Raw genomic sequence first — 9,646 nt, forward strand, 5'->3', positions numbered from 1 at the left:
TCTTAAGATCCAAGAGTTTGGGTCTGTGGTCCCCTATCCAAATTGGTGAGGATTTTTACCAAACCTTCCCCAGGAAGGGGGGTGCAAGGTTTTGATGAGGATTTTGCAGGGGGGAAAGACGTTTCCAACGGCTCTTTCCTAATAAAAAACCCGGTTAGATGTTTGGTGGTGGCAGCAAAAGTCCAAGGGCAAAAGGTAAAATAGTTTGTACCTTGGGGAAGTTTTAACCTAAGCTGGTAAAAGTAAGCTTAGGAGGTTTTCATGCAGGTCCCCACATCTGTACCCTAGAGTTCAGAGTGGGGAAGGAACCTTGAGACACCCCCTGTCATCCCACAGCAACAGTCAATACCCCAACCACAAGAGCAAAGATGGAAAGTTACTCAGTCCTTCAGGAGGTCCCCCTCCACAGCATCCTGCAGGGTTCCTGCACACTCCCCCAGAAACAGAGGTCTCCTTCCTCCCAAAGGCACCAGCACCAGGAGGCAGTCTGGCAGGAGAGACCCCTCAGGTGCTGGCAGCAACAACAACAGGGGTGGTGTCCCTCACTCCCCCTCCAGGGAGCAGGCCAGCAGGCCACCCCCCCACCCCAAAAGAGCAGTAGAAACCAGGGAGTCCACCAGCCAGCAATGTGGAGGTCTGGCCCAGATGAGGAGCTGAGGCAGTAAGAGCCCTGGGCCCAGCAGCAGTTCCACACCTGCAAGAGAGTGGTCTGGAAGGCCAATCTTTACCCCCAGGCTAAGCAGGTCCCTTTTCTCTTGGTAGCTGAACAGGGTACTCTAGGTTAATTAGGACACCTGGGGCAAATCAAGGGCCTGCCCAAACCTGTTAAAAGCCTCCCCTCCAGCCAGATAGGCACCTGTGCTATGAGTGGAGGGTGAACAACTGGAGAGCTGGGTGGTGCAGATGCTGACAAGCACCAGGAAAGAAACCCTGCAGCTACAGAGGGGAAGGGTGAAAAAATCTCTGCCTAACTGGGGTCTGAGGGAAGAGACTCCACCCGAGGGGAGAGACTGAACTGGGTGTCTAGTCTGTGGCCACCATGCCTGCAGGGGCTACCAGAGACTGAGAGGTTCCCTTGCCCCTTCCCCCTGGCCCTGCTTCAAGGAGAATGGGAGGAACTTTGCTCCAGCAGGGTATGGATAGCAAGCCCAGGTGCATGGGGGAAACTCTGAGGGAAAGATGACTACCTCAGCACACTGCTAAACAGAAGCACAGGACCCACCAAGGTGGAGAAGAAGCTCTATCACTTGTCAAAGAAAGCTATTAGGTTAGTTTGACATGATTTTTCTTGACAAATTCATGCTGTCTGTTACTTATCACCTTATTATTTTCTAGGTGTTTGCAAATTGGTTGCTTTATTTGCTCCAGTATCTTTCGAGGTATTGAAGTTAAGATGACTAGTTTGTAAATCCCCAGGTTGTACTTACTTCCCTTTTTATAATTGGCACTATATTTGCCCTTTTCCAGTCCTCTGGAATCTCTCCCTTCTTCCATGACTTTTTAAAGATAAATTGCTAATTGCTCAGATATCTCCTCAGTCAGCTCCTTAAATATTCTAGGATGTATTTCATCAGGCCCTTGTGACTTGAAAACATCTAACTTGTCTAGGTAATTTTTAACTTGTTAATTCTCTATTTTAGCCTCTGATCCTACCTCATTTTCACTGACATTCACTATGTTTTACTTCCAAATACCACTATCCTTTTTGGTGAAAGCACTTCTGCCATTTCTACAGTTTCTGTTATTGTTCTCACCCCCCACCCCCCGGCTATGTACTTGTTTGATTCTAAGTAGCCTCAGTGAAGCATTTGGTCAGCTCCTTGAGAAAGGACTATTCTCAGTAAGGACCCAATTGAGAAACACTTAACTGACAGTGGACTTTGGGAGACGCCAATCCACATCTGAGCTTTCCTGTGAACATTCAGACTAACATGTAAACAATGGCATCGGCCTGCAAAAAGCTGAATCATTCATAGACAGGTGACTTGCCTAGGTGGCTAAAGACTCCATCTTGTGGCTGTGATCTTGCACAGGAGAACAAAGGGGTTTCCTCCCACGAGAGAGAATATAAAAGGCCCTAAAAAACCCCTCCATTTTATCAACTGGCTCAAGAGAGAGCCTCTCCACACCAAAGAGATGCCTGAAAGAAACTGGAACAAAGAACAGTAATTACGTGGGTGTGAGTGATTGCTGGACCCAGACTAGGAAGGAGTCTAGTCTGTGAAAGAAGCTTATTGGAACATCTCTGAGATTTACCTTCATTTAGTGTCCTACTGTATTAGGCTTAGCCTTGTGTGTTTTTTGTTTTGTTTTGCTTGATAACTTACTTGGCTATGTCTATTATTACTTGAAACCACTTAAATTCTATTTTTGTACTTAATAAAATCACTTCTGCTTATTAATTGACCCAGAGTAAATAATTAACACCTGGGGGAGCAAACAGCTGTGCATATCTCTATCACTGTTATAGAGGGCGGACAATTTATGAGTTTACCCAGTATAAGCTTTATACAGAGTAAAATGGATTTATTTGAGGTTTGGACCCCATTGGGAATGGGATATCAGGGTGCTAGAGACAGGAGCACTTCTTAAGCTGTTTTCTGTTAAGTCTGCAGCTTTTGGGGGACATGGTTAAGACCTGGGTCTGTGTTTGCAGCAGGCTAGTGTGTCTGGCTCAATAAGACAGGGTACTGAAGTCCCAAGCTGGCAGGGAAAACAGGCTCAGAGGTAGTATCAGCAGTAGTCTCAGCACATCAGGTAGCAATCCTAACCCATCACAAAGGGGAAGAAGTTAAAGCATTTGAAATGTAAAGTATTGAGTAACGCTTTTATTTTAACAACATTTCATGTTTCTTTTCTTTTAGCAGAAGAGTTTTTGAAAAGAGACCCCACTTATTTGGCCATACTACATTCCTTAACACAATCCAAATCAGCAATTTCCTCATCCTTCTAATTCAGGGTGCAGATGCCCACAGAGGCAAGTTTAATTGCATACATATTATCTTCAGAAGTCCGTAATTCCACCTCTATCCGAGGAAGATGAAGAGCAGATTCAGAATGACCCTCCTCCAGAAGGACAGATGCCATCTCCTCCTAATGAGGCTGTTGCATCTTCTGCTCCAACAATAGATGACTTCAAAGCTTACCAAGAGCTGTTAAAGAGGATATTGGAGACATCAGAAATTCCTTTGGAACTTGTGCAAGAAAAGTCATATGAATAATTTGATATCCTACAATCTTCTACTCAAAATAAGGTAGCCTTACCTATTTAATAAAGGTATCCTTGACCCAGCAAAAGAATTATGGGCAACACCATTTTCTATATCAGCGACTTCCAAATAAGTAGATAGGAAATATCATCAAGATCCTTCTATGGGGGCTGAATATTTCTATACTCCCCTGAATCCTTCATCCTCAGTAATTACTGCTGTTCATGAGAAATCCAAACAGATTTCCAGATCTGCAACAAAACAAAAGGAATTTCTTCCCCCTTGATCTGTGGGGGTGGGATGGGGGGAACACTTTCTCTTTGGCCTCTCTTCAGGTCAAAATTTTAACTATCAATCAATGATAACAAAATATAGTTACATGCAATGGGATAGAGTGGCAAGTTTTCAAGATAACTCTTCTCTCAATTCAAAGGGAAGTTCTACTTCCTTATGCTCTGACAGCTTAAGTACTAAAATCTCATTACAAGCAGCTCTGGATGCAGTGGATACAGGAGCATGAACAAGAGGTATTCTTGGCTTTCAGCATCAGGGCTAACAAAAGAGGTTCAGACTACAATACAGGATTTACCCTGTAAGGGTCAGGATCTGTTTAGTTCCAAGATGAATGATACATTACATTCTTTAAAGGACTCAAGAGCTACTGTAAGACCCCATGGCTTTTATATCCCATCTTTCAAGAAGAAACAATATAGACCACAAATTTATACTGAAGAGTCCTCAACCCTCTACTTCTGGTTACGTCTTTCACCAGAGATCTTTCTTTCAACAGAGTAGACAGACCAAGATTGCAGAAGAGAAAATCATTTAATTCCTCTAATATCTCATCTCAGTTTGGTCACTCTCAAAATAAACCATTTTGAGGATATGGTCGAAGTTACAGATCAAGTATATTCTTTCTCTACTTTTGATTCCCACCTAGCCTTCAAGGAGGCTTGGACTGGAATAACTATGGACCAATGGGTACTTCAGATCATTCAAGATGGCTAAGCTATACAATTCCAGTCCATTCCTCCTCGTACCCTCCTTACTCATCCCTGTTCAAGGACCACTCTCATAAGGTGGTCATGCAACAAGAGAGACTTGATGTTACAATGGGGTCTGATAGAGATAGTTCCTCCCCAATTTGAGGAGACTATTTTATTCTCCATACTTCCTGATTCCAACAAAGAAAGGGGGTTGGAGTCTGATTTTCAACCTCTGACACTATACATGACATCAGATTTCACATAACACTCACTTCTCTCAAACCCTCCCTAGATCATATTGACTGGTTCAGTATCCTTTACTTGCAAGATGTGTATTATCATGTACAGATTCATCAGGCACCCAGGAAGTTTCTCCATTTTGTAGTATTAGTTAAATGTTACTTGTTCAAAGTTCTCCTGTCTGAACAATCAATGACACTTCAAGTCTTCAGGTGATTTACTACTTTTTGTGATCTGTCAGTTATCCACCATTTAATCCATTTAACGTATGTAGAAAGGCGGACTCACTGCTGAAGCACTGCTTCATGGCTGTGCATGGTGTAGCAGTGCACCCTATGGATGCTCTGGCCCTGCCTCTTCTTGTGGCTGAGTTCTCCGGTCAGGTCATGTTTTGTTTACAACCTTTCCAGGGTAACAAAGTCCAGCACAATAAAAGATATTTCTGCCCCCTTCTTGAGCTATTATTTGGCTTATCCTTAGGGCTCGGTCTTCAGCCACATTATGGGCTCAATAGTTCTTATGTTGGGCTTTTACACCCTTTTCTGAGTGCTGGAAGGGGAACACAGACTCACCTGCTGCTCTAGGTTCCAGCTAGGGTTACCAACAGTCGTTATTACGAGGGAGGTCCCTTATTTTTTCATCTCTATACAGCAAGATCCGGAGTTGCTGAGTGCAGCAAAAAGCATCAAGAAATGCCCTTGGCGAATGTAGGTGAGTACTGTTTATTAGATGATGAGGATATGATATTGGGATGTGCGTGGGGCAGGGGTGCTAAGAAAACCATTCCTTATTTTTGAAATGCAATGTTGGCAACCCTAGTTCCAGCCCAGGGACTCTGTATTAAGCAGTTAAGTCTGCTCCTTCAGATGTGCTGCCGTTTCTCTGGGCCACTTCCTACATCCGAGCCCCTGCCTTTTGCTGCTTAACACAGCTCCCAGATTCTGGCTTCTTCCTAGGTTCTCCCACTTCTTTTCCCTTGCTGGAATACCAACCCCTCAGGACCTCTTCTCTGCACTTTACCCCCTTTTCAGGGCCTACCACACAGATTAATTGTGTCCCAATGGCCTTCTTCAGTCTGTTTTTTCCCAGGGTCTTCCTAGAGAGCAAGAACTCCCTACCTCTTTTCTCCTGGATTTCCCCCTACAACTTTTTTTTTTCTTTTATGAAGACCCACCTCCTCCCCAGCTGTGTCTAATAACACATGAAGCCTGACACACCCTCCAGGGTCAGCAATGTGGACTAACTAAGCTCTCAGACTTCTGTTAATACTTCGTTCGCCTGTGTGGGGTATTCACCCTCTCACGGTGTAATTTACTGATAATGTTTAGTTTTAATTATTTTTAATGAGAATGGTGTGTGGTACTAAGTCAAATGAATTACAAAATTCTAAATGTTTCTGTACAGTAACTATTATCTACCAAATTTTTCATCTCGTCAAAGAATGAAATCAGGTTTATTTAACAAGACCTATTTCCATAAAACCATGTTGACTGGCATTAATTTTATTCCCATCCTGGTTTTATTAATTGAATCCTGTATTAGCTTGTCCATTATTTTGTCCAGGATTAATGTCAGGCTAATCAGCCTATAGTTACTTGGTTTTTTGAATATTGACAAAACATTAGCACTCTTCTAGTCTCCTGGAGTTTCCCTTGTATTCCAAGATTTATCAAAATAACTGATGAGGAGGTGTCAATTCCAGGCGAGGGAAAGTTGCTTTTGTAGTGAGCCAGCCACTCCAAGTCCCTACTCTAGCCCAAATTAATGGTGTTACATTTGCAAATGAATTTTAGTTCTGCAGTTTCTCTTTGAAGTCTGTTTCTGAAGGTTTGTTTGTTCAAGTATGGCTACTTTTAAATCTGTTATAGAATGTCCAGGAAAATTGAAGTGTTCTCCTACTGGGTCTTGTATGGTACCATTCCTGATGTCCGATTTGTGTCCATTTATTCTTTTACGTAGAGACTGTCTGGTTTGGCCAATGTACATGGCAGAGGGACATTGCTGGCATATGATGGCTTATAACACATTAGTAGATGTGCAGGTGAATGAGTCCCTGATGGTGTGGCTGATGTGGTTGGGTCCTCTGGTGTCACTAGAGTAGGTATGGGGACAGAGTAGGCAGTGAGGTTTGTTACAGGGATTTGTTCCTGGGTTAGTGTTTCTGTGGTGTGGTGTGTAGTTGCTGGTGAGTATTTGCTTCAGGTTGGGGGGCTTTCTGTAAGTGAGGACTACCCTGCCTCCCAAGGTCTGTGAGAGTGAGGGATTGTTTTCCAGGATAGGTTGTAGTTGTTGATGTGCTGGAGAGGTTTTAGCTGGGGGCTGTATGTGATGGCCATTGGTGTTCTGTTATTTTCCTTGTTGGGCCTGTACTGTAGCAGGTGACTTCTGGGTACCTGTCTCACTCTGTCAATCTGTTTCCTCACTTCCCCAGGTGGGTATTGTAGTTTTAAGAATGCATAAAAAAAAATTTAAGAATGTCTATTTGGACTCTTCCCCTCAGACCCTATGCTACCAGTACTCCTAGCTATCTTCAAGACACCATTGACTTCCTGAGGAAATTACAATGCATTAGTGATCTTCCTGAAAACACCATCCTGGCCACCATGGATGTAGAAGCTCTTTACACCAATATTCCACATGAGGATGGACTACAAGCTGTCAAGAACAGTATCCCTGATGAGGCCACAGCATACCTGGTGGCTGAGCTTTGTGACTTTATCCTCACCCACAACCATTTCAGATTTGGGGACAACTTAGACCTTCAAGTCAGCAGCACTGCTATGGGTACCCGCATGGCCCCACAGTATGGCAACGTTTTTATGGCTAATTTAGAACAATGTTTCCTCAGCTCTCGTCCCCTTGCGCCCCTCCTCTGCTTGTGCAACACTGACATCATATGGACCCACAGAAAGGAGGCCCTTGAAGAATTCCACCTGGATTTCAACAATTTCCACCCCACCATCAACCTCAGCCTGGACCAGTCCACACAAGAGATCCACTTCCTGGACACTACAGTGCAAATAAGTGTTGGTCACATAAACACCACCCTATACTGGAAACCTACTGACCTCTATACTTTCCTGCATGCCTCCAGCTTCCATCAAGGACACATCACACAATCCAAGCCCTAAGATACAACTGAATTTGCTTTAATCCCTCAGACAGATCTTTTATCAAGCATTCTTAAAACTACAATACCAACCTGGGGAAGTGAGGAAACAGATTGACAGAGCGAGACCCTAAGTTATCCCCAAATAAATCTGTTAGTCTTTAAGGTGCCACCAGACTCCTTGTTATCAAAAGTTGTTGTCTTTTTTGATTGTGGAATTGTGATGGTTTAGCTATCTAGTAAACTTCTCTTAAATAAATCCCAATTTTCATTCAAATTCTTTTGTCTAAATTTTTCCTCAGTCAGTTTTTATAATTTTCCTTTTGGGAAATTAACACTCTTGAATCACCAAGGCTTGGTTCCAACAGGTTGGGGCAGTCCTCTGTTTGCTCATACTGAATGTAATCAAGTCATGATCACTGGTCCCTAGGCAACCACCAAATTCAAATGAAATGATTAACTTAAGTCTAAAACAGAGTTCTCATGCTGAATATCTCTTTGTGTTACAAAATTTTATAAACTAGAATCTCTAATGGTATTTTACTATTGGCTGCATCAGACTTCCAACATGTTTCCCAAATTGATATCCTCCATAACAACATTCTTCTTTCCACACATCAGACAGGTGCTTGAGGAGTAACTCATCATGTTCTCCAGTTTGATTTGGTGATCTGTGTCTCTCACACACACACACACACACACACACACACACACACACACACACACACACACACACACACACACACACACACACACACACACACACACCCCTCCAGTACCCCTCCTGGGCTTTGTTAGTTAGCATATTGACCCATATGTATTCAAGACCCTGTGGTTTATAGCTTCTAAAGCTAGAAGGCACCATTGTGAACATCTACTCTGACCTTCCGTATAGCACGAGCCATAGAACTTCCCCAGAATTCCTAAAGCAGATCTTCTAGAAAAACATCCAATCTTGACTCTAAAATAGTCAGTGATGTAGACTCCATCACTGAGTTCTGAGTTATCAATAACTCTGAGAGGTAATGATGTCTTGTAGTCACCCCCTTACCTCATTTACCCACTCTATCCTTCCTAAACAGATTGTAGACAGTGATTATTAACATTCCAATCATGTAAACTGTGCCAACAGGTTTCAATAATGCCAATTATATAAAAAAAATTCTCATCAATCAGAATTTCCAATTCATCTTGTTTCCCAGAGTCCCAGAATTGATATATAAACAACTGGAAAAACTTCTCTTCGTATTCTTTATCACATTGGTTCAATTTGTTCATGACACAGTGAGTTAGTTTGTACCACATTTGCCTCTTTAGCACCCTCCCCTTGCTTTGTTAGTATGATGAGAGCCATGTACAGTGAATATTTAGGTAGCCTTGTACATTTAGTATTGGCTCTTTGCTCGCAGAACTGGTGGCCACTGTTCCATATTTCATGTCAAAATTGAAGAGATGGTTCTTAGTTTAATTAAAAAGTGTTCTAGTCTTTTGTGAGGGACACTGTAGAAATAATGTAATGTGTGAATGGGGACTCTAAAGAGAGACCTGTTTGTGCGGAAGGGAAACTGGATGTGAGAAGATAGGCTGTAATGGAATCTCTAGGGTAGAGAAGGTTATTGCCCTTTGTGCCTATGAGTCTTCTCTGCCATGTATAGGACAGTTTCTGTGATATCAAAATCTCCCCATATGTGTTTTATACAAAGTTATCAAAGACTTTGACTCAGTCACTGTGAAGGCACAGAGAGGAGCAGATCACAGTTCTAATTCTTCATTTTTTTTTTTTTTTTTACTGCAAACACCAACCTTCCACCTTTTTTGCCAGAAAGGTGGAATAACATCTTCATGTAAAATTAGACCAATGCATGGAAAACAAGGGCAATACCAAGGCAGTTCCTCCTGCCAGTATCTGATTATCTCTCACCCCTTCTGATTTACTTCCTGAAATAGCAGTGCTTTGCTAGATTATCCTTCAACTTCTTTCCATTTCCAGGAGACTTTATATCATTGAGGCTTTAAGGTTTCTAAGTCAGCATAAGAGCAGATTAACAACTGTAATTGGCTTCTGGGAGGGTATATCCCTCACTTAAATGAGCTGATGTTGA

This window comes from Eretmochelys imbricata, chromosome 1 (genome assembly GCF_965152235.1).
Source record: "Eretmochelys imbricata isolate rEreImb1 chromosome 1, rEreImb1.hap1, whole genome shotgun sequence".
Taxonomy (NCBI): Eukaryota; Metazoa; Chordata; order Testudines; family Cheloniidae; genus Eretmochelys; species Eretmochelys imbricata.